This window comes from Sorex fumeus, unplaced genomic scaffold (genome assembly GCF_029834395.1).
Source record: "Sorex fumeus unplaced genomic scaffold, SorFum_2.1 ptg000149l, whole genome shotgun sequence".
Lineage (NCBI taxonomy): Eukaryota > Metazoa > Chordata > Mammalia > Eulipotyphla > Soricidae > Sorex > Sorex fumeus.
This window is the reverse complement of record NW_026606206.1, coordinates 5,967,039-5,990,501: the sequence shown is the minus strand read 5'-3', so window position 1 is coordinate 5,990,501 and position 23,463 is coordinate 5,967,039. Positions and strand designations below refer to the sequence as shown.

General features: G+C 46.0%; 1 protein-coding gene across 1 annotated transcript in view; it reads right to left on the bottom strand.

The window, feature by feature from the left end:
* The window catches only part of PGM5 (phosphoglucomutase 5), a 271,097-nt gene that overhangs the window by 190,465 nt on the left and 57,169 nt on the right, over positions 1–23,463 (bottom strand). The window lies entirely within an intron of this gene.

Sequence of the window (23,463 nt, the reverse complement as noted above, 5' to 3'; positions counted from 1 at the left end):
CTCTTGTGTACCAAGTTACTACAGTTTCTCCTTTTAGAAGGAGAAATAAAACTTTTTTAATAAGAACCATAAACATACTTGGCCATTTGATTTAGAAAGGAATGACCCTCCTCCCAAATTCACCAAAGAAAGATGGTGAGGATTAGGATTTTCCATCTATCCCATTGCTCACATCCTTAGTAAGTCAATAATGGGTCAGAGATGGTACAAATTGCAACTAAGGTCAAGGTTCAAGAATATGTTTTCTTCCTAGAGTTGTTCCTTTAGAGAAAAGCTTTGTCTCTCATCCTCTTACACAATATGGGATTCTTAGTGCTGCCTGGATATCCTGAAGACATCTACCATGCCTCCCTGCCCCCCGCACCCCACCTGCCAAAGAAGGGCTTGGAGAACCAAGGAAGGGCACCTGTAGAGGAGAGTGACACCTTCTAAAGCTGAACAAAGGTAAAAATCTGGATAAAAGAGCAAGATCACTGGAGCTATAGGATCAAGATTCCCCTGAGGTCAACACAACTTTAGTTACATGGGCCAAAACGGTCCGTCTATGATTTGGTCCCATTCCAGTTACTTTTCTCCACAAAGCACTTAAGAAACCAACTGGGTCCATAGATAGAACTCTTGCATTCTTAAATTCAGGTACCAAATCACCTGAGAGTTTGCCCTCCAAGCACAAACATAATCCACAGGGACAAAAAAGGATGCTAAAAGAACCTGGAATTTCAAATAGCAATGGTAGACTTCACCCAGAAACCTGTGCAGAAATGAGATGCAAGGATGCCCTGGTGTGGATCCCACCCTCACGTACATGGCCAGAGGGCTGAGCAGGCTTGTTGAAAAATTGTTTTCTCTTATGTGTCTTATACTACACTGCTCATATATTATTTGCCAAAGGAATTCACTGCATTTAATAGGAATTTTTCTGTTCCTATTCATCAATGTTGTCTATGATCAAAAAATTCTTAGAAATTATAATACCTTCATAATCCACTTCACAGAATATGTAAGAGATAAAAATTGCTGAAACCTAAGAAAGGTGTTTCTGGGCAACGCTGAGTGTGATAACTACTTCAAACAAATCCAGATGCAAGAGCATGAAATTCCAAACTAATCTTGAGTGCTAGTCAACATTTTCCTGGAAGCATTATGTTAAGGCCAGGAAATGTTTCTTTCAGGGTTTGACTAAAAAGCAGTGATTTTCAAGGTCAAAATTATAAAAAAAAAAAGTTCTCAAGTAGAAGTACTTATGCTTGTCTGATATATTCTACCACTTTTTACACAATATTCGCCTAAACATAAACACACAGATGACTGTCACTTAAGAAAGCTTTTGTGCTCAAGTAATATGAAACAGTTTAAAAATAAGAAGAAATTATGAGATGTGCAATCCGATCACCTGGTGCCATCTTGCCTATTTCTTTCTAGAAATGTGACTTGGGGCAAGTTCCTTGACTTTGCAACATCATATATTTCCATAAATAAAGTGTCAATAATGGTGGGTAACTCAAATCCTTCTGAAGGCTTGGATGAAAATTGAACAAAACACTGTAACAAAGCTCACTGTGGAGACAAATGCATTCGGCCAGGAAAAAAACTGTAGGGCAGCTTCATAAGTCACCCTGTGAATCTTCCTTGGATGCCAATCTTTCCTCAGCCTGAGAAATGAACTGAAAATCATGTTGCTTAGCAATCATGTCAGTAATGATTTAACTCACCCAGATTTAATACAATTCCATGAGGTTGGAGTTTTAAAGCCACTTAAAACTTTTTTTGGTTTTATATTCATCCTAAAAGGACATATGCACACCATTATTCATTGAAATCCTTGAACAATAAACTAGATTATAGAACTAACTTAAGTGCCTGATGACATGAGTGGATATACACAATCAAATACTATGTAGCTGCACAAAAGGATGAAATAATGTCATTTGCTATAGCTTTGATGGAGGATATCAAGTTAAGAGAAGTAAGTTAGAAGGACAAATACCAAATGATCTCACTTCTCTGTGGTATAGAGAACAACAGGACAGGGAATACAGGATATGAAGATGGGGAATACCTAGTTCACCCTTGGTCCTAGATTGTAGAAATGATAAAACAGTGAAGGAAAGAAAGCAAGGGAAAAGTTAAGAAGAGGATATGCAGCATAACAGGGGTAGCATACACTGACCTTGGATACGTGGGTGTATAGAGATATAATATATCTATATATTTAAGCCACATAGTCAACAATACAATAAGCATGAAACACAAACTAGAATAGCCAAAATTTAAAATGTGCCTTTCCAGCTCAGATAGAAAAGGGAGCACCAAATAAAGGGTGTTGGGAGGATCCTCCCAGGATGGGAGATGCATGCTGAAGTAGACTATAGACCAAACATGATTGCTACTCAATGCCTCTCTTGCAAAACACAGCACCCAAAAGGAGAGAGAGAACAAAAGGGAATACCCTGCCACAGAGGCGGTGTGGGACGGGGGGGTGGGGGGGGTGGGAGGGATACTGGGACCCGTGGTGGTGGAGGATGGGCACTGGTGGAGGGATGGGTACTCGATCATTGTATGACTGAAACCCAAGCACAAAAATTTGTAAGTCTACAGCAGTACCTCATGGTGTTTCACTACTGAAACTTAATAAATAAATAAATAAATAAATAAATAAATAAATAATATATGCCTTTCAAGGAGGCAGGCAGGTGGAAGGGAACCTAGAGACATGCTTGTAGGTATGTTAACACTGGAGATAGAATTGGTATGAAAATACCTGAAACTAAATTACGAGCAACTTTGTAAATCACAGTGCCTTAAATTTTAAAATAATGAATTATATTAATGAATTTTGGTGTTATTAAAACAATGTCATCAGCAAAGCGGAGGTGGTGTAGTTGCCGACCATCTATCTTCACTCCCATTCCTTCCCATTCCAGTCGTCGCATGATGTTCTCGAGGGTGGCACTGAAGAGTTTCGGTGAAATGGTATCACCCTGCCGAACCCCTCTCCTGACATCAACGATCACTTCTTTGTAGAATGGTGAGATCCTGGTAGGGAATCCGCAATACAGCTCACGGAGGATCCTGATGTATTGGGCTTGAATGCCCTGATTGGCTAGGGCTTCAATGACCGCTTCCGTCTCAACAGAATCAAAGGCCTTCTTTAAATCAATGAACGTTAAACAGAGCGGCATCTTGAACTCCCGAGAAACCTCAATGAGCTTGGTTATCGTGTGGATATGGTCGATGGTGCTGAATCCTTTGCGGAACCCGGCTCACTCGCATGGTTGTCCTTCATCTAGTGTTCTGCCAATCCTATTTAGGATGACTCAAGTGAACAACTTGTAGATGACAGACAATAGGCAGATGGGGCGATAGTTGTCAATGTCATGGATGTCTCCCTTCTTGAACAGCAGTACGGTCCTGCTGGTTTTCCATCAGCCAAGCGGCACAAATGCTGGCCGACTTTGACCGTGAGTGTGGAAAGGCAGGACTACAGCTGAATCTTACGAAGACAATGTTTATGAGAAACAGCCTTGTTCCTGATGCCCCATTCGCTCTCAACGGAACGACCATCTCCGAATGCAACAGCTATGTGTACCTAGGTCGAGAGGTCAACATGACAAATGACCTGGCACCCGAGCTGTGCAGGAGGAAGAGAGCGGCTTGGAATGCCTTCAAGAACGTCGAAGAAATAGCTAAGAGGACGAAGAACCTCCGGCTCCGGGCACATCTCTTTGATTCCACTGTTCTTCCTGCATTAACATATGCCTCAGAGACCTGGGCCCTACGCAAACAGGATGAGAACGCTATTCAGGTCTCCCAAAGAAGAATAGAAAGAGCTATGCTTGGAATATCACGTTTCACTCAAATGAGAGAAAGAATGCGGAGTTCCGACATCCGTCGACGATCAAGAATCAGGGACGCTGTCTCATTTGCCAAGGTGTCGAAAATCAGATGGGCTGGTCACGTAATGAGATTTAAAGACGACCGCTGGACTAGAGCTGTTACCGACTGGATTCCACGGGATGTCAAAAGACCGCGTGGCAGCCCACCTACCAGATGGTCAGACTTCTTCGTCAAGATCATGAACGATCGGTTTGAGGCCCTTCATGTTCCCGGAACGAACAGATGCCATTGGGCTACACTAGCACGCGACAGGGACAAATGGAGACGTTACTGGTGCCCGCTCGAGCAAATCGACGACTAACGGGAACTTAAGTGATTAAGTGAATCAATTTTAGGATATCAAACAAAAGAAAACTTGTGGGCTTTAGTGAGCATTACAAAATCCATTTCAAAATATAAAACGTGCATGTGCTCTCACTCCAGAAGGATCCTTAGACCAAAGACAATTTATCACTTTCCTGCTTCATTTAGGACCATTTGTTAAAATGCAATGCTTCTTTGGCTGCTAGACAAAACATATGTTCTGAGTTAACACTGGGCTGGCATATCATCCTTGTATCTTTAGTGTTACCACACAATTTGACTAATGTCCTTGAGATCATAGTTTCTCCAACTCTAAACAAGATTGCAAATCATATATTGGTGTTCAGGCTGGCCACAGAGAAGGAGGCTGGAGACAGTGATTCCAATGGCTGCCTAGCTATCTGCATTTAACCAGCATCTCATAACAGTGTGGCAAATGCAAACCTCAAGGCTGGGAGATATTATCCACAAGATAATGATTTTCAACATCAGTCAATAAGGTAGAGACCCAGGAAAAACGTTTTGTTCTGTTTTTGAATAACTAAGGTTTGATTACTTTTATTGCCCTTATGAAAGTATAATCTTTATGGGTCATTAATTTAAATAAACTTAAGTGAGTTAATAAGATTCATTCATTTTAAGTTTATAGTTCCATGAGTCTTGATATCTTCCTGGATATCTATCTTATATTTGTAGTTATTAATAAATATATATTTTGTGTAAGGAATACCACAATCCAAATATAAGATACCTTCATCAGTCCAAAAATTTACCACATACTTCTTTGCGATATGGTTTTCATCTTTAATTTGCATACTGTAAGTCACAGGGGGAAAGGCAAGTACATAATTTAGCAGAATGGCCCTCCAAAACCCAAAACTGAGAGTATAAAGTGGGCCATTAAATCATATTCCCATTGGAGGGCATTGTATGCACTTAATTATATGCACTAAACTGGAGAGCTCTGATATGCCTACTTAGAACGGTAATGAAAATGATCACGGGCAATGTAAAGGGACTTCTTTCAGTAGTACTCAACTCCCCCAGCATTCAGAATTACTTGACAAAGACCAAGGAGAAGTAAATCAGTGGACAGGCTGAGTCCAGGACTCTGGGCATTCTTAACAATGACTGGGTTATTTCTAAGACAGAACCAAAGGGTCGTAAAGAATCCTTGTGACCACCAAACAGAATCCCAGCAGCCAACAACCTCCACAATTGCTGCCATGCTTCCAGCCAGACTCCACTGCTCAGACAAATCTCCTCCAGAAATCAATCCATTGAAAAACTCAGATAAGAGGATTCTGTGACTGAAATCTCCAAGCTCACGTGGAGTCAGGAATGGGCTACCTCCCCTGCATCTCCCTGTACTTCCAGAAGCCCTGGCAGTCACATACATACCCCAAAGCTGCCACCCAGTTAAAAATTTAATTTCAACTGTATCACCCCATTAAAAATTTTGGACTTCCTGGAGCACACAACATCTCAAACTCTACAATACTCTACAACACACTCTAAAACAAACTCTACAACTGAGAAACCAGGAATAGCACACCAGATTGGATGTAATGTAGAATGTAATGTAATGAGGATGTAATGTAGAAGGCAACCGATCTCCATTAACAAAATATATATATACAGAATTCATATACAAGGGCTTAATGGCTCCATAATGAGATATAACAATCTTCACTAACTTTATCTCGAGCGGGCCCAGTAACGTCTCCATTGGAGAGTTTGTTGTTACTGTGTCTGGCATATCGAATACTCTCGGTAGCTTGCCGGGCTCTCCGAGAGAGGCGGAGGAATCGAACTCGGGTCGGCCATGCTGGCCGCGTGTAAGGCGAACGCCCTACCCGCTGTGCTATCGAATACACTTTCTCTGTGTCCGAGAACACGCCTTGGCCACTCTTCCACAGGCGTTCAGCGCCCCCACGTCGGGAGAGAGGATTGCTGGGGAGCCTGGGGTGGGGGTGGGGAGCTTCCCTCAGGCCCAGCTAGAGTGGGTGCAGCCTCCATGTGATGTCACTGTTCCCTGGCTGTGGGGGTGGAGGCCAGGACTCCCAGGGGATGTGGGATTTTTCTTAGGGGCCACTGGAGCTGGAGAGCCGGTGAGTGTCTACAACAGTTCTTAAGCCTACCTACAGGCACACAATGTACGGTCACCGATTTCCTACGTATTGCTGTATCTTAGGGCTGAAACAGTCCTCTTTTCTGGGATGTGTTTTGCTTAAGGTTCCCACCCAACGGTGCTCAGGTGCTTCTCCACGCGGGGTGCTCAGGGGTTGCTTCTGGGATGCTCAGGGTACCAGGTGGTCTAGGGATCAAACCAACCCAGGCCCTCAGCAGGCAAAGCTTGTCCTCGCGGCCTTGGAGCTATGCTGGCCCCGTGTCTGTGAGAGGGCCCACCTGAGCCCACCTAGCTGGAATGACGACCGAGTTCAGCAGTGAGGGGACCAGCAGGGGAGAGAAGGAAATCGCAGAACTCACAGACCCAGCCAAGGCAGCTGATCCCGAGCCACAAAGTCCCCGACTGCCCCGAGGCCCAGCAAACAGGGAACAGGTCGGTGCACACTTCAGGTTCGGGGTCTAAAAGGGGCTCAGACATGTAGGTCTGGTTCTCTCTCTGGGGAGAAGACCCTGGCCACTTGATCGATCAGTATCTGGACTCCCTGCTTGGCAGGAAACGAAGCTCTGTGGAACTTCCACATCTGTGCTGCGCTGCTTCCTTAGATCACAGACCCTCACAGTTTGACTATCCACATGACTCTTCTCTTGAAAACCATCATGCAACGAGAACAACCCTTGCTGCCCACAGAGGGGCTGCTCTTTCAGACTCAGAAGCCTGCGAAGCTCCTAGCAGTCAGTGTTCCTGCCCATGGTTTAACTCTTCAGCAGAGGCTCGAGTGAAAAGGTTGGAAGCCCATATTGAGAGGGGAGAAATGTAGTCCCGGGCTTCAGGTTAGGCCTCTCTGACATGATTTCTGGGACTGAGAAGGTGGTGGCCTGAACTCTGGCAAGGCGGGAATCCGGGTCAGGGCATGGAATCCTGCACTTTCTCTCAGAGGACGCTCCTTCCCCACTCTTTGTCTTGCCATTCAGAGAGCCCTGTTGGGGAAGGGGGCGTGCTGGGACTCCTGGGGTGGGGATGGGGAGCTTCCTCCAGGCCCAAGGGTCAGGTCCAAGGGCCAGGCCCAAGAGCCGCAGCGGGTGCAGCCTCCATTGTGATGTCCCTGTTCCGCACAGGGCTGTAGGACAGGGAACCAGGGGCCCCAGCAGGGTTTGGAATTCTCACTGGCCAATGGGGTCGCAGAACCTGGGCCACACCCATGAGCCCCCCTATAAATGCGCGGCCTCAGCCTCTTGGGGCACCCTCTCTCGGCAACGCCGTCCTTGAGGACAACAAATCCTCATGTGGACAACCGCAGGAAAGAGATGAGGCCCCGACCCCTACCCCCCGTGGTATTCCGTGCCAATGAAGAGCTCAAGGCACAAATGACTAGAGCAAGGCAAAGGGTAAGAAAAAAGGGCTGGGACCTGGTTCCCGGGTCTCGCCCCAGGCCCTAGGAGGAACCAGCAATGGTCAGTGTGTGGCCACTGATAATGAACCCTTGGGCCCTTTCCAGAACCACCCAAGTCTTCAGCCAGTCTCACCCAGCAGCTGCTGCCCTCCTGGAACTCCTGGGGACTCCGGCCCAGTAACCTCGAGGGCTTCCCTCCTGGGGACAAACACCATCCTCCTGCCCACTGGGTTCCTCCCATGGTCTCCCGAGTGCAAGAGAACTTGTGTCAGTGGGATGGGAACAAGCAGGCTCGAGCAGGTGTTACATTGCTTTTCTGCAGCTCGACCAGTTCGAGAAAGACAACGATCTCATCCCAGGAAAGAGAAAGCAGAGGAAAAAGAACAACTGCGGAGACAGTGGCCAGAACACCGCCACCTCCCGACACTTCCAACTGCTGACTGGGGTGAGTCCTGCCCTGCAGGACATCCCAAGTAGATAGGTGCTCAAGGGGTGCTGCGGGGACGTTTAGGAATGTGGAAGGAGGGGGGCACCCACACAAACTCCGGTTCTGCTCTTCTCCACACGCTCGGGCTCTGCTTGGCCTGACATGGGGCGCACTGCCTCAGCCCTGGGCTCCAGTGTTTCACTTGAATGGGCAGTTTGGCCTTTGAGATTGAGTTAGGACACGGCGGGGGGCGGGGAGGGGGGGCAGTAAGGAGCGTCCCTCAGGTATGAGCATGCTGGGCGGCCTCAGGAAACAAGGGTCCTTATTGCTTTGCTCTGCCACAAGCCATGATCATTTAGCTGCAGCCCCCTTTGTGGAAGCGAGCCCCTTCAGCAGAAGTCTGGTTCCAGGTCTTAGAATGGAGGAGGTTTGGTGGATGGACGGAGCCCTACTGGGTTCCCCCCTTTTCTCATGGGCCTGATTCAAGGGATTCATGGCCGGAAAAAAAAACGCCTTGCAATGGGACAGGGTCATCCTGCAGGCAAGGGCATGTGTGGTACTGGTACTGGCCAAAGGCCCTCTTTGGAATGGCCCCTTTGTTCTCACCTGCAACATTCCGAGCCTCACCATGGAGCAGGGTCACCCTGTAGGCAAGGACGTGTGTGGTGCTGCTCGTGCGCCTCGTTGCAATGGCCCCTTTGTTCTCTCCTGCACCATTCCCAGGGGACCTGCCACCCCTGGACACCTGGTCTCGCTCTGACTCCCTTTTCCCTGGCCCTTGTCCGCTCTGCTCTCTTTGCTCCCTTGAGATGAAGGACGGGGGTGAAGTGTGACCTTTCCTGCTGCAGGGCAGAAGACGGTCCCATGGGAAAAGTGGCAGGGCAGGTGCCGTGCCCTCTGCCAGATCTGCACGAGCTGCTGGCTGCGTTCCCACTGTGGGGCTGTCTCTCTTGTTCCCCCCTCGGCCCGTTCTTCATGTTTTCTCCACTGCTTGATGGACTGGGATGTTCTGAATTTTGGTTTCCCTCTTCCCCTTCCATCAGGAAGCAGGGACCAGGAAAGACGGCCCAGAGCCCTACTTGGCTGATGGGAGTAGAGGTGGGCAGGAGGCCTTCAGGGAAGGGGCTGGGGGGGGCGCTGCCTGACCTACCCACTCGGGTCTTCCAGAGGGGAGACGATGTGCAAGACCAAGTGGCAGAAAAAATAGAACTTCTCCAGGAGACCTGTGCCGAATTATCCATCAAGGTAGGCCCTGCTCCAGCTGGGGTGAGGCTCCCGCCTGAAAGGGGGAGTTGTTGCTCGGGGCCAGCACAAGAGAGAAGCAAGGCAGTTCGCACGAGGGAAAGGGGGAAGGGGGGGGGGGCGAAAGTCTCTCTGTCAATTAGGGCCAGGCCTGGAAATCACACACAAGGCTCAAGTAGGTAGCACGATGGAGTCCAAAAGATTGGGAGGGGGGCGAAGGGCACAAAGCAGGGGTTGGGCCCTGGGCTGAAGCCGAAGCTTCACCACACACCACCAAGAATCAGGAGCTTAAAGCCAGGGTTCCTGGGGGGTGGGAGGCAGGCAAGGAGGCAAGGGCCCGAGTGGTGGTCGTGGTGGTGTGTGTGCGTGGGGGGTGGCATCGCTTTCGTCCTGGGAGTCAGAACCAGGAGGACCTCTGCGGGGAACAGACCGTCTCCAATGCCGTTTCCTTGGGCCTGGGAGTCTGTGTGTGACAGTGCCCTGTGCTTAACACTCAGGCTGCCCCTGCTGCCCGTCCTTACTCCCGGCTTCATGCCCGCAGGTGAGAAAGCAGAACCAGGAGGTCAGGAGTCAGATGCTTCTGGAAGACTCCTATGTCCGATTGATGCTGCAGTCCACAGCTGACCTTCTTCACCAAATAGCTGTGTTCCAACAGTTCGCCGTCCAGAAAGAGCGGCGCCTCGTGGAACTGATGGAACGGCAGCAAAAAACACATGAGCGGGAAGTGGAAAGATACGAAGTGAGAGAGGGGCCCGGTACCGTTGAGCAGGCAGACCTGAAGCAGGCTTCCTGGCTCACTCACTCACCACCTTCTTCTCTCCCCTTTAGAAAGTGCAGAAAATTAATAAAGAAGAAATTCTCCATCTCCGAGCTCAGATCAAAATCCTGAACACCTACGCCAAGAGTAAGTGACAGGGACCCAGGAGAAAGAAGCAAGCCTTGGGGGAGGAGGGGGCGGGGGAGGGGAGGGCTGCACAGGGAGGCAGAAGCCAGCCAGATCTGCCCAGGGGGGCTCCCCTGGCTTGGGCTGTCTGTGACCCTGGGAATCCTCCCACAGGAAATGAAGCTGAGCAGGAGCAAGAGATGGAAAAAAAGGAGGAGGAGGAGGAGGAGGAGGAGGAGGAGGAGGAGGAGGAGGAGGAGGAGGAGGAGGAGGACACTGAGGAGAAAAAGGAGGAAGAGGAGGAGCAGGAGGGGCAGGAGAATGAGGAAAAGGATGAGGAGGAGGAGGAGGAGGAAATGAAGGAGGAGTTGAAAGAGGCTGAGGACATGGTGGAGGAGAAGGCTGAGGAGGTGGAGGAGGAGGAGGAGGAGGAGGAGGCGATGGAGGAGGAGGTGGGAAAGCAGGAGGAGGTGGAGGAGGAGGAGGAGGCAGTGAAAGAGGAGGTGAGAAAGCAGGAGGAGGTGGAGGAGGAGGCGGTGGAAGAGGAGGTGAGAAAGCAAGAGGAGGTGGAGGATGAGGAGGAGGCAGTGGAAGAGGAGGTGAGAAAGCAGGAGGAGGTGGAGGAGGAGGAGGTGAGAAAGCAGGAGGAGGTGGAGGAGGAGGAGGTGAGAAAGCAGGAGGAGGTGGAGGAGGAGGAGGTAAGAAAGCAGGAGGAGGTGGAGCAGGAGGAGGCCGTAGAGGAGGAGGTGAGAAAGCAGGAGGAGGTGGAGGATGAGGTGGAAGAGGAGGTGAGAAAGCAGGAGGAGGTGGAGGATGAGGAGGAGGCGGTGGAAGAGGAGGTGAGAAAGCAGGAGGAGGTGGAGGAGGAGGAGGTGAGAAAGCAGGAGGAGGTGGAGCAGGAGGAGGCCGTAGAGGAGGAGGTGAGAAAGCAGGAGGAGGAGGAGGAGGAGGCGGTGGAAGAGGAGGTGAGAAAGCAGGAGGAGGTGGAGGAGGAGGAGGAGGCGGTGGAAGAGGAGGTGAGAAAGCAGGAGGAGGTGGAGGATGAGGAGGAGGCGGTGGAAGAGGAGGTGAGAAAGCAGGAGGAGGTGGAGGAGGAGGAGGTGAGAAAGCAGGAGGAGGTGGAGCAGGAGGAGGCGGTGGAGGAGGTGAGAAAGCAGGAGGAGGAGGAGGAGGAGGCGGTGGAAGAGGAGGTGAGAAAGCAGGAGGAGGTGGAGGAGGAGGAGGAGGCGGTGGAAGAGGAGGTGAGAAAGCAGGAGGAGGTGGAGGAGGAGGAGGAGGCGGTGGAAGAGGAGGTGAGAAAGCAGGAGGAGGTGGAGGATGAGGAGGAGGCGGTGGAAGAGGAGGTGAGAAAGCAGGAGGAGGTGGAGGAGGAGGAGGTGAGAAAGCAGGAGGAGGTGGAGCAGGAGGAGGCGGTGGAGGAGGTGAGAAAGCAGGAGGAGGAGGAGGAGGAGGCGGTGGAAGAGGAGGTGAGAAAGCAGGAGGAGGTGGAGGAGGAGGAGGAGGCGGTGGAAGAGGAGGTGAGAAAGCAGGAGGAGGTGGAGGAGGAGGAGGAGGCGGTGGAAGAGGAGGTGAGAAAGCAGGAGGAGGTGGAGGAGAAGGAGGAGGCGGTGGAAGAGGAGGTGAGAAAGCAGGAGGAGGAGGAGGAGGCAGTGGAAGAGGAGGTGAGAAAGCAGGAGGAGGTGGAGGAGGAGGAGGAGGCGGTGGAAGAGGAGGTGAGAAAGCAGGAGGAGGTGGAGGATGAGGAGGAGGCGGTGGAAGAGGAGGTGAGAAAGCAGGAGGAGGTGGAGGAGGTGGAGGATGAGGTGGAAGAGGAGGTGAGAAAGCAGGAGGACGTGGAGGATGAGGAGGAGGCGGTGGAAGAGGAGGTGAGAAAGCAGGAGGAGGTGGAGGAGGTGGAGGAGGTGGAGGATGAGGTGGAAGAGGAGGTGAGAAAGCAGGAGGACGTGGAGGATGAGGATGAGGAGGTGGAAGAGGAGGTGAGAAAGCAGGAGGAGGTGGAGGATGAGGAGGAGGCGGTGGAAGAGGAGGTGAGAAAGCAGGAGGAGGTGGAGGATGAGGAGGAGGCGGTGGAAGAGGAGGTGAGAAAGCAGGAGGAGGTGGAGGAGGAGGAGGTAAGAAAGCAGGAGGAGGTGGAGCAGGAGGAGGCCGTAGAGGAGGAGGTGAGAAAGCAGGAGGAGGTGGAGGATGAGGTGGAAGAGGAGGTGAGAAAGCAGGAGGACGTGGAGGATGAGGAGGAGGAGGTGGAAGAGGAGGTGAGAAAGCAGGAGGAGGTGGAGGATGAGGAGGAGGCGGTGGAAGAGGCGATGAGAAAGCAGGAGGAGGTGGAGGAGGAAGAGCAGCAGGAGGACGATGAGGAGGAGGTGAAAGAAGAGCCGGAGGTGGAGGAAGCAAAGGAGGACGAGGTGAAGGAGAAAGAGGAGGAGGATGGAAAGGAGGCAGAAGTGAAAGAGGAAGAGGAGGTGAACGAGGTGAAGGAGGAGCAGGAAGTCAAAGAGGAGGAGGTGAAGAAGGAGGTGAAAGTGAAGGAGGAGGAGGAGGAGGAGGAGGAGGAGGAGGAGGAGAAAGCAAAAGCGGAGGAGGAGGTGAAGAGCAAAGACTGGATGGCACTGCTGGGAATGACAGACGACGATGCTGACCTTCCGAATCAGCCGTTCCCCGTGCTGAGCACATACTCGGTGAGCCTGACTGCTGCCCTCAGCGTCCCCTGGGACAAACCATCCTTGACTGTTGGTTTCCCTCCTTCCGATTTCTCTCAACCCCCACTTTCCCATGGGACATTCTGGGCCACCTCCACTCAACACCTCCTTGAAAGCCCATGGATGCTGGGAGGGGCCAGGAAGGGACTGCCCTTCCCAAGGACACCCAACCAACACACCCCATTCTCTCTACCCCCAGCTCCAAGCCTCGCGCATCCTCCAAGAGGAGCCTGAAGGGCGGATCGCGCATGTCTTCAGGAGGATGGATGCGAGCGGGCAATCCTCCCAGTCCTCAATGGAGGAGAAGGCAACAGGCCAAGAGACCACTGACCAGACAGCGATAGAAATGGGATTCACGGTCCCAACAAAACACTCAGGCGGGGGACTGAGGTCCTACCTCTCCTTTCTGGGCTTCCTGAGTCGGTCACCTGAAAAATCATCCCAGTCCTCACTGGAGGAGAAGGCAACAGGCCAAGAGACCACTCACCACATAGTCATAGAAATGGGGTTCACAGCCCCAACAGAAAACTCGGGCTGGGGACTGAGGTCCTTGCTGTCATATCTCCCCCTTTCCCATTGGTTCCGTGCACCCACCAAGTTAAACACTGAATAGTCGAATCCGATCCTATTTTCCACCTCCCCACCGCTCAATCTATGTATGGTTAGAAAAATAATAAAATATTTCTGGTAAAGGTAAAGGTAAAGGCCCTCCCGTTGATCGTCGATTTGCTCGGGCGGGCCCAGTAACGTCTCCATTGGAGACTTTGTTGTTACTGTGTCTGGCATATCCAATACTCTCGGCAGCTTGCCGGGCTCTCCGAGAGGGGCTGAGGAATCGAACTCGGGTCGGCCATGTTGGCCGCTTGTAAGGCGAACGCCCTACCCGCTGTGCTATCGCTCCAGCAAAACTTTATCTAAGAAAAAGAATTTTGATCATTCTTTTAGCAAATTATTTATATCAAGCAATATAAAATAAATTATTGAGAGCCTGATATAGGGGCAGGCTTAAAGTCATTGGGAAAATTGGTAATTATGGTGATGGGAAGGTGCGACAGTGGTGGGATTGGTGTTGAAATATTGAATGCTTGTAACAAATCATCATGAACAATTCTGCAAACCACAGTATTTATATAGAGTGTAAGGGTAAAATAAAATTTAAAAAACACCTTTTTTGGTCTCTCTTAATACGTAAAAAAAATCCTTGCAATGTCCAGAATGTTGACTTCTAAAATTGGTTCATTTTCAGTTTATATGGTGGGCTGGAGTGATATCACAGTGGTAGGATGTTTGCCTTGCACACAGTCAGCCCAGCTGAGCCGGGTTCGATTCCTTCACCCTCTCAGAGAGCCCGGCAAGCTACCGAGAGTATCTTGACCACACAGCAAAAGCCTGGCAAGCTACCCATGACATATTCGATATGCCAAACACAGTAACAACAAATCTCAAAATGGAGACGTTATTGGGCCCGCACAAGCAAATCGAACAACGAGAGGACAGTGACAGATGAGAGGTGATACACACTTTGGAATTCATATCCCTAAATACTTATACAAAACTGTTTTACTAACCAACTTGCTCTTTAGATAACAACTCTAAGAATCAGGGAATAGCTGACTTGAATTACAACAGCATCTTTTTCAGTAGGTAAAAAAAAAATACAAAAGAAACTAATGCTATTCACTGTCTGAATGTCCTAAAATGAAATTTATTTCTCTCCCTATATAACAGGGAATAAATAAGTAGTTCTGAGATTCAGTTCAGTCTGTGGTGAGTACTTAATTCCTAACTAGGAAATAACATCCAAGTGATTGCTTCCTTTTATCTCACTTTAACTATTACCATCAATATTCACATGTATTACTAAAAATGCAGCTCACAAAAGGCTTACCTGAATGTAAATGAAGAACCTAGATCAGGCAGTTTTGTCATACCCAAAGACTATTGTGTGATCATACGTCATTAATTTTCTTACATTCAGGTGTAATTTTCTGTGCAACCAAATTTGTTTTGTAAAGAAGTATGGTTGTGGTTCATAGTAGTTAACCTTTAGGATTTGTCATTATAACCAGAGTCTAATTGTTTTATTTCACATGTAAAAGAGGATCCCAAAAATACTACAATTAATTCAAATAATGATAGCAATTAAATTTAGGGTGCATTAAAAGTTATACAGGGATTTTTAACCTCCTGGAGTTCAGCACCCCTGACCACAATGTTGTTCAAAGCTCAACAGTCCCATGTTTTTAATATCAGTGATGGTTATTTCATGCAATCTCTGAAGAGCAAATTCAATAAACTGCAGGTCACTGGGAGAAGGGACATTCTAAGAGTGGAAAACTGACTAAAAAAATAAGGCTTGACTCAAGCCCTGATAGATAAGGAAGAACAAAGTCGGATGGTGTGGTTGGCAAAGGAAACATTTCAAGGAAATAAAATAGCATGAGCAAAGATACCAACATGAGAGAAGTCATAAAATTGGGGGGAGTATGAGCCACACCATGAAGGGCAGAGTGAAAATGTAGGGAAGAGAAATATGCTCATATTCATGAAATTATGTATGTTAGAAACAGGATATGGGAACTCATTCTGCAATAGCTGAGGTCATTAACGTATTTCAGAGAGGACAACATGACTTTCTGCTAAGTAACAATAACCCTTACTTGTACTCCAGACTGTGCGACAAAGACTAGGTCTGAAGGCACAGATACCACTTCACTATTTCCAAGTCCAAGAGAAAGGTTGTCAAAAAAGAACTAGTGGGTCTGGAGCGATAGTACAGCGAGTAGGGCATTTGCCTTGCATGAAACCGACCTGGGTTCGATTCCCAGCATCCCATTATGGTCCCCCGAGCACCGCCAGGAGTAATTCCTGAGTGCAGAGCCAGTAGTTACCCCTGAGCATCATCAGGTGTGACCCAAAAAGCAAAAAAATAAAAACTAATAAAGTAATTGTATGGAAGAATAAAAAAAAGGAATGATTTGGGAAATGCTGAACGTAATTTTCTAATTGGACTTGGTGACTAATTGTATATTAGGAATGAAGTCTGTGATTATTATTTTTGTTGTTTTTTTTTTTCAATTTGAGGCCATAATAGCGAGCTGTTATCTGTGCTCAGGACTTACTCCTGGCTCTACACTCAGGAATCACTCCTGGCAGGACTAAAGAACCAGATGTGGTACCATAAATCCACATGCAAGGCAAGTATTCTACCTATGGCAGTATCCTTCCGGCCCAGTTACAAGTGATTGGGATAATATATTACTCAAGTAATGAACACCACTGTCACTGTCCACTGTCCTCCTGTTCACCGATTTGCTTGAGCGGGCACCAGTAATGTCTACATTGTGAGACTTGTTGCTACTCTTTTTGGCATATTGAATATGCCACGGGGAGCTTGCCAGACTCTGCCATGCAGATGGGATACTCTTGGTAGCTTGCTTGCCAGTCTCTGCGAGAGGGATGAAGGAATCGAACCCGGGTTGGTCACGTGCAAGGCAAACACCCTACCCACTGTGCTATCATTCCAACTAGCAAGGATCTAAAATCTAGAACATATTACACACTCCTGCAAATCCATCAAAATAAGAAGACAGAGGAGAAAGAAAAGGAGAGAAAAACCCCAAAGAGAACAATAGACCAGAGATAGGAAAATGGCATTTAATAGAAAAGAACAACCCAAATTTCTCAAGCATATAAACAGATGCTGAACTCATTCATAAGATGAGAAAAGAAAATAACAATAGAAATTTGATCTGTGGGGTAAAAGGGACAAAGACTAACACAACAGCTAGTCTTCTTAGCAATCCCTACTTGCTTTTCTTCCAATTTCTCCTGCCCGCCCCCACCCACCACCATCTTATTATTTTTTTTTTTAAATTTTTACCTCAGGCCCAGAGAGATGAGATCATCACATTCATCACTGGACAATTTTTCATTATTTTTCCAATGGAAAGTGCTCATTCAATAATCATCTCTTCCCTGACCACTGGCCTCAGAGACGGAGATCCACAGGTTGTACTGCTCAGTCAGGTTTGGTCAACAGAAAGCACCAGCCAAAGATTGCAGAGTAGAAAAATTGAGGTCCAGGTACTCAGACCTCTGTGACTAGCTCGGTTTCTGTCTGCCAGCCTGATTTTCACAGCCTCAGAGCTCAGCAAGCTGCGGTCTCCCTGATATCTCTCCTTTACTGTTCAGTTCTTGGGTGTCATGTTTTCTGCTTTTAGCGATCCTGGAGTGTCTCTTCATCTATTTGTCCCCTTTTGTTTTTCCTTAATTAATTTCACCTGTAATTCTGTGGAGTGGTTATTAAGTTACTATTGTCTTTAATAAGCACTCTCCTGCCTTGACTGTAACTGAGTCAGCTGTGGATATTCTATAAAAAATAACTACTCTAGGAAAAACAGTACGATTTGCCTTGCATGCAGCCACCCCAAGTTCAATCCCTCACATCCCATAAAATAACCCAAGCCTGCCAGGAGTGATTCCTGAGTGAAGATCCAGGAATCCCTGAGCACTGCTGGCTGTGATCAAACCCTTCCCCCAAAAAAATTAGGAGCTAGAGAGATAGCACAGCAGGTAAGGTGCTTACTTTGCATGCAGCCAACTGGGAAACTATGACTACCAACAGGAGTGATTACTAAATGCAGAACCAGGCATAAACCTAGAACATCATCAGGTATGGACCCAAAACCCAATTTTTTAAAAACAATTTTAATTAAAAAAAACCTACTCTAGGGGCTGGAGTGATATCACAGCAGGTAGGGCGTTTGCCTTGCACACAGCCCACATGGCCGACCCTGGTTTGATTCCCAGCATTCCATATGGTCCCCTGAGCACTGCCAGGAGTAATTCCTGAGTATCGCTGGGTGTGACTCAAAAAGCAAAAAAAAAAAACCTACCCTAACAAAGGGTTTTTTTAAAAAAATTTTTTAAATATATAGGACCACCTGAAGACATTCATCTGCTTAGGCAAAATAATTCCCACCACTCTGGAGCAGAGGCGATGCATAGGAGACACAGTAATTGCATTATTATCTCCCATTACTTTCTCTCCCATTGCTGTCATCCATCATAACTGATCCTGGAGACAAAATAACACAGATCTAAGGGCTGCAATAGCATAGATCAGTAAATACTTGCATACTTACAGGATTAACACTGTCTGGATTCCAATGACCAGCTGAATATGTTCAAGATAAAGCTACAGAACATAATTCAGATTGGAGATTGGCAAGAAATAGTTGTTGACTGCGTTCTGAAAATAAGTATTTTCACATGCATTAGGAGCCATTTCTATGCCAAGCATCATAGCTAGATACAGCTGCATGTTTCTGATTTTCAGTCGTACCCAAAATCTCTTCAGAATCCTTTTCTAAACATCTCTAGGCAGAATTCTTCATACCTACCAACTGCTACTGTGCCAAGTTCATCTTCCTTGAGATCTACTCCAATTTCAATCTATGCATTTTTCTTTACTTGTGTTTTTCCTCCTCCACTAGACTGTACGGTCCACCAGAGCAACGGACCATTACCAAAGATGCAGAAAACAAAAAAATATTTCTTGAGTGAATATTGAAATTCCATGAATGGCATACTGCTGGTGAGATGGTAAAGTGGGTAAGGTGTTTGGTCTTGCATGCAGTCTACCTGGGTCCAATCCCTAACAGCATATATGATCCCCTGAACACTGCCAAGGAGAGATCACCGACTAGAGTTAGAAGTAAGCCCCTAGCACCATAGCACAAAAACAAACGAAAGAAATTAAAAAGAGTAGCACAAAGAGTAAATTGTGAGTAGAAGAACATGAACTCCTTCACAATCATATTTATAAATGGTGGACCTTGTGTATGGCTTTTTTTGCTTATAGTTAAATGATACTTTTCAGATCTGGAGTCATGCATTATATTCAAAGATGCTAGCCTTTCCTGAGACTGTAAATATCTCTAATGAGAAGAACTGAAGTCTGCATGTTTTTACCTTGTTTTGCATAGCGTTCGGCATGGCCCCAAGCACAGATGGGTGCTCCATAAATATTATTGAAGGATGATGACACAGAGGATTATTTAATACCTCCACGTGGGGTGGTGACAGACTTTGGGCCACAAATGTACTTTGAGTGTGCTTTATTTCTCAAATCATTTGTACCAAAATGATTTCAGCAACAGTCTCATCTATAATCACGTATCAGACACACTCAGAATGACCAAGTCCCAAAAGAATGCCATTTTCAAGGCTGAGACTATTATTCCAGGGTGAATGGAATCCTTGTTGAAGTGACACAGTAAAAAAGTAGAAATTAAAGACACTGAAAATCTATTCTGGGGGGGAAACAGAAATTATCTGTGAACAATGACAGTTTGTGTGAATAATTCATCAGTTTCAGAGGTACATACCTCCCTGATTCTGGAATTGCAAGATTTTAGGCAAGTTCACCATTGGATATGTCTCAGACTCTCATAATTCCTCTGGGACCTGGCATTTTTATGGGCACAGTCCTCTGATTTTATGAAAGTTTTTTTTTACAAAACCTCAATGGGAAACATTATCAAGATAAGATTTTGAAACTACATTTATTTCACCTAGAAAGAAAGAAGCTTTTAAGATGTCCATCATGAGAATCCACACGGGAGCCACACAACAGATCAAATGCCCAAAACAAATCACCACGTCAGAGCCCCACAGAATTCTGAATCCCAACCAGCAAGCATGAATAATCCTTTTAGATGGATGCTTACATATCAGAACAGGTCCTTTGTGAAATTTCTAAGCAAGGCCTCTGGTTTCTGACCGAAACAGAGATTTATTGGAAAGGGCTCATAAAGTGAAATCAAGAACCACTGGGAAATTTCCACAAGAAAAGAGGACAAATGGTTTTTGTTGACAGAATAAAGCCAGTCTCTCCTGGGCAGGAGTTGGAAAGTTGCTGGCCACTCAAACAGCAAATTTGGATAATATACTCAACTCGTTTTCTCAGCAATCAACCTGAATAACTGGGCAGATGCAAAAAACTACTTTCAAATCCTGGGTCACTTTCTTGTGAGCTACTCAGGAGCTTATGCAAGTTTCTTCTGATAAGTGATGAAAATAATGCTACCCAGTTACCTTGCTAAATTATTGAAAAACTCATATGAGATCAACTGTCTGACAGAGTTCTAAATTTCATAATAAGGCTATGTTGAGAAATGGCCTGCTGTTCCCTGGATCTCTACGATCACGATCACGATCACGATCATCCTGTTGTTCGTCGATTGCCTCGAGCAGACACCAGTAACGTCTCCTTCACCCTAACCCTGAGATTTGAAAAAGTGTCATATTCAAGGCTTTTTCAGGGTTAGGAGAATGATACCCATCATTGTTACTGGTATTTGGCATATTGGGTACGCCACGGGGAGTTTGCCAGACTCTGCCGGGTGGGCAGGTTACATTCGGTAGCCTGCCAGGTTGTCCAAAGTAAGAATGAGATAATAAGATGTCTTCCAGAAGCTGTGTTTTATAGTCTCTGAGTCTTGGCCGTTGATAGGATTACATGGCGCCAGGGGGCCAGTTGGTGGGTGTGACCCCTGCCTACTGGAAGATGGAGGATCTGGGTGGAGGATGCTCAGCCCTGATCCGAGCAGGCTTGGAGAGCTCAGCCCCAGTACCCACATGCCTTTGTTCCTCTGCCAGTTCCTTCATGCGTGTGGAGAGTGGTCTCAACATGGTGGTGGCTGGTTCTGGAGGTCTTTGGCTGCCGGAGCTCTGGTCGGGGCGGGGAGGGAAACTCAACCCGCCCCCCTCCAAAGGGCCCCAGGGAGGACAGCCAGGAGTGGGGGCAGGAGACTCTACAGTTTCATTAATTTTATATCAATGAAGGATGTAAGGGAAAAAATGCAGGGAATGTAATGATATACCCTCTGTTTTGGCTTGGGGGTCACACCCAACATGCTGAAGGATCACTCAAGAGATTGTATGGGCTGCAGAGGATGAACCCGGGTTGGCGGCATACAAGGCTGCTGTACTCTATCCCACCTGGACAAAATTTTTCAGCCGAGTTCGCTACATCATTCTCAACTTAATAACATCTGAATAATACTGGTAAAGTGGGAGGCATCCAAAAGTATGCCTCTGTTGGGAGAACACAAGGTTAAATTATAAAATACCACTGTATTACTAATTTGTAGCAGCAAAGAATTGGAAAAATAAATTTATCAAAACTCTTCTTTTACAATAGCATCAAAGTATATAAAATACTCACAAATAATTTTAATTGAATGATATTATTATGCTAAACTATAAATGTAGGTAATAGAAATTAAACTGCAAAATGTGTGAGAGAAATTAAAGAGAAGGGATCGCTAAGGAAAAGATGGCTGGAGGAATCGGTCGGGATAGGAGATGTGTGCAGAAAGAAGATCAAGGACCAAACATGATAACCTCTTAGGGTCTGTATTGCAAACCATAATGCCCAAAAGTAGAGAGAGATTTTGGGGAATCATGTCTGCCATGGAGGCAGGGGGGTTGGGTAAGGGGGGGTATACCGGGAATATTGGTGGTGGGGAATGTGCACTGGTGGAGGGATGGGTGTTTGATCGTCGTGTGATTGTAACCCAAACATGAAAGCTTGTAACTATCTCACGGTGATTCAATAAAATTTTATAAATAAATAAATAAATATTTTTAAAAATTGAAGGAATTACCAGGTGCTAATTGACTGTAAATGTCAATATTATTAAAACACCATTCTTCCCAATTTTCTCTACGGATTTAATACAATCAAAATCACAACAAGCATTGTTAGATATTGACAATCTGATCTTAAAAATAGAAATGCAGAATATATCTGTGTGGAAACATATCTATGTATATGTAAAGAAGAAAAAAAAAGAGTTGGAAATTAATCAGATTTTGATACCACCTCAAAATACATTAAAATGTAAACAAAAAAGGCAAACAACATTGGTATGAAAATAAACAAATAGCTAAATGAAACAGAATAAAGAATCTGTAATATACCTAAAACTGATTTTTAATAAAGCCATCAAAGGAAAAACAAATTGTTTCCAATCAATGATGTTGAAACAACTTGACAGGAGTATAGCCTCTAACTTACACTCAACAAATACTAACTCAAATATCATCTTAGACTTAAATGTAAAAATCAAAATGGCAGTGCTTCTAAAAGAAAACTGAGAAAATTCTAACTCTGGGATAAGAAAATATTTTATAGACAATACAAACTGTAAACTAGCCATACAAAGTACTAATTATAATGCATCAAAATGTAAAACTTCTTGGTCTGGGAATGTGGTTTTAGTGATAGAGCATGTGCCTGGCATGTGTGAGGCCCTGGATTTAATTCCGAACACCACATGGCTTTTTGAGAACTGGCTTGAGAATATGGGTGTGGTCCTGGAAGTCCCTGATTCCCATTTGGAGTAACTTCACTATCCCTAGATATTGTTGACACACCTAAAAAATAACAAATTTCTTGTCAAAATATATCATTAAAATATGAAAAGGCAGGGAGAAAACATTTGCAATTCATATTATCTAAAAAAACTTACTATAAAACAGAAAGAACTTATATAAACCATTACCCAAAAAACAACTTGATTTTTTAATGAACAAATACGTTTGGAACACATAACCAAAACGGTTACACAAAAAAAGCATATGAATTTGATCTCAGCCTCACTAGCCACTGAGGTGATGCAAAACCCAAAACTTAATGAAATAAGTAGTATATGAAGAAATAAACTAACTCACTAGAATGGCTAAAATTAAAAAGGCAGACAACACCAAATACTGATGAAGATAAGAAAGAACTAGAACATTGCAAATAAGAGTTTAAAATGGAAAACAGTTGGGCAACTTCTTATAAACTTCTTATAAGTTAAGCAACCATCAGCCCTGAGACCAGCATTCAATTTCTAGATATTTACCCAGGAGAAATGAAAATGTCTTCATGATAAGAAGTGTATAAGAATTCACATGGCAGGGTGATAACACAGCTGGTGGAATGGACCCATTTATTAGACAAATTAAAAAAGATATTAGCAATGAGGCGCTGGAGAGATAGTACACCAGGTGGGGGAATTTCTTGCACTCGGCCAACCTGAGTTTAATCCTTCACACCCTGGTATGGTCCCTCAAGGCTACCATGAGTGATCTCTGAGTGTAGAGCTAAGAGCAAGCTTTGAACACTGCCTGCTGTGGCCAAAAACTGAATGAACACGAATATATTACCTAGTAAGTGGATCTCCTATGGGACACTTGCAAACAAATATCATTCTATTCACACAACAAATCTATAATCCCTGTTTCAAGGCACTAGTAACTATACAACTAGTATTTAACATACCATTATTTAACCTCAAAACCCTTGTTCTTTCAACTTCATTTACCATATTTGGCTTTATGAGTCATCACTTATGAAGGATTCACTTTATACCAGGCACTCTATCAAATGGTTTACATGAATCACATTCATTCTTCAAAACAATCCACATAAAGATA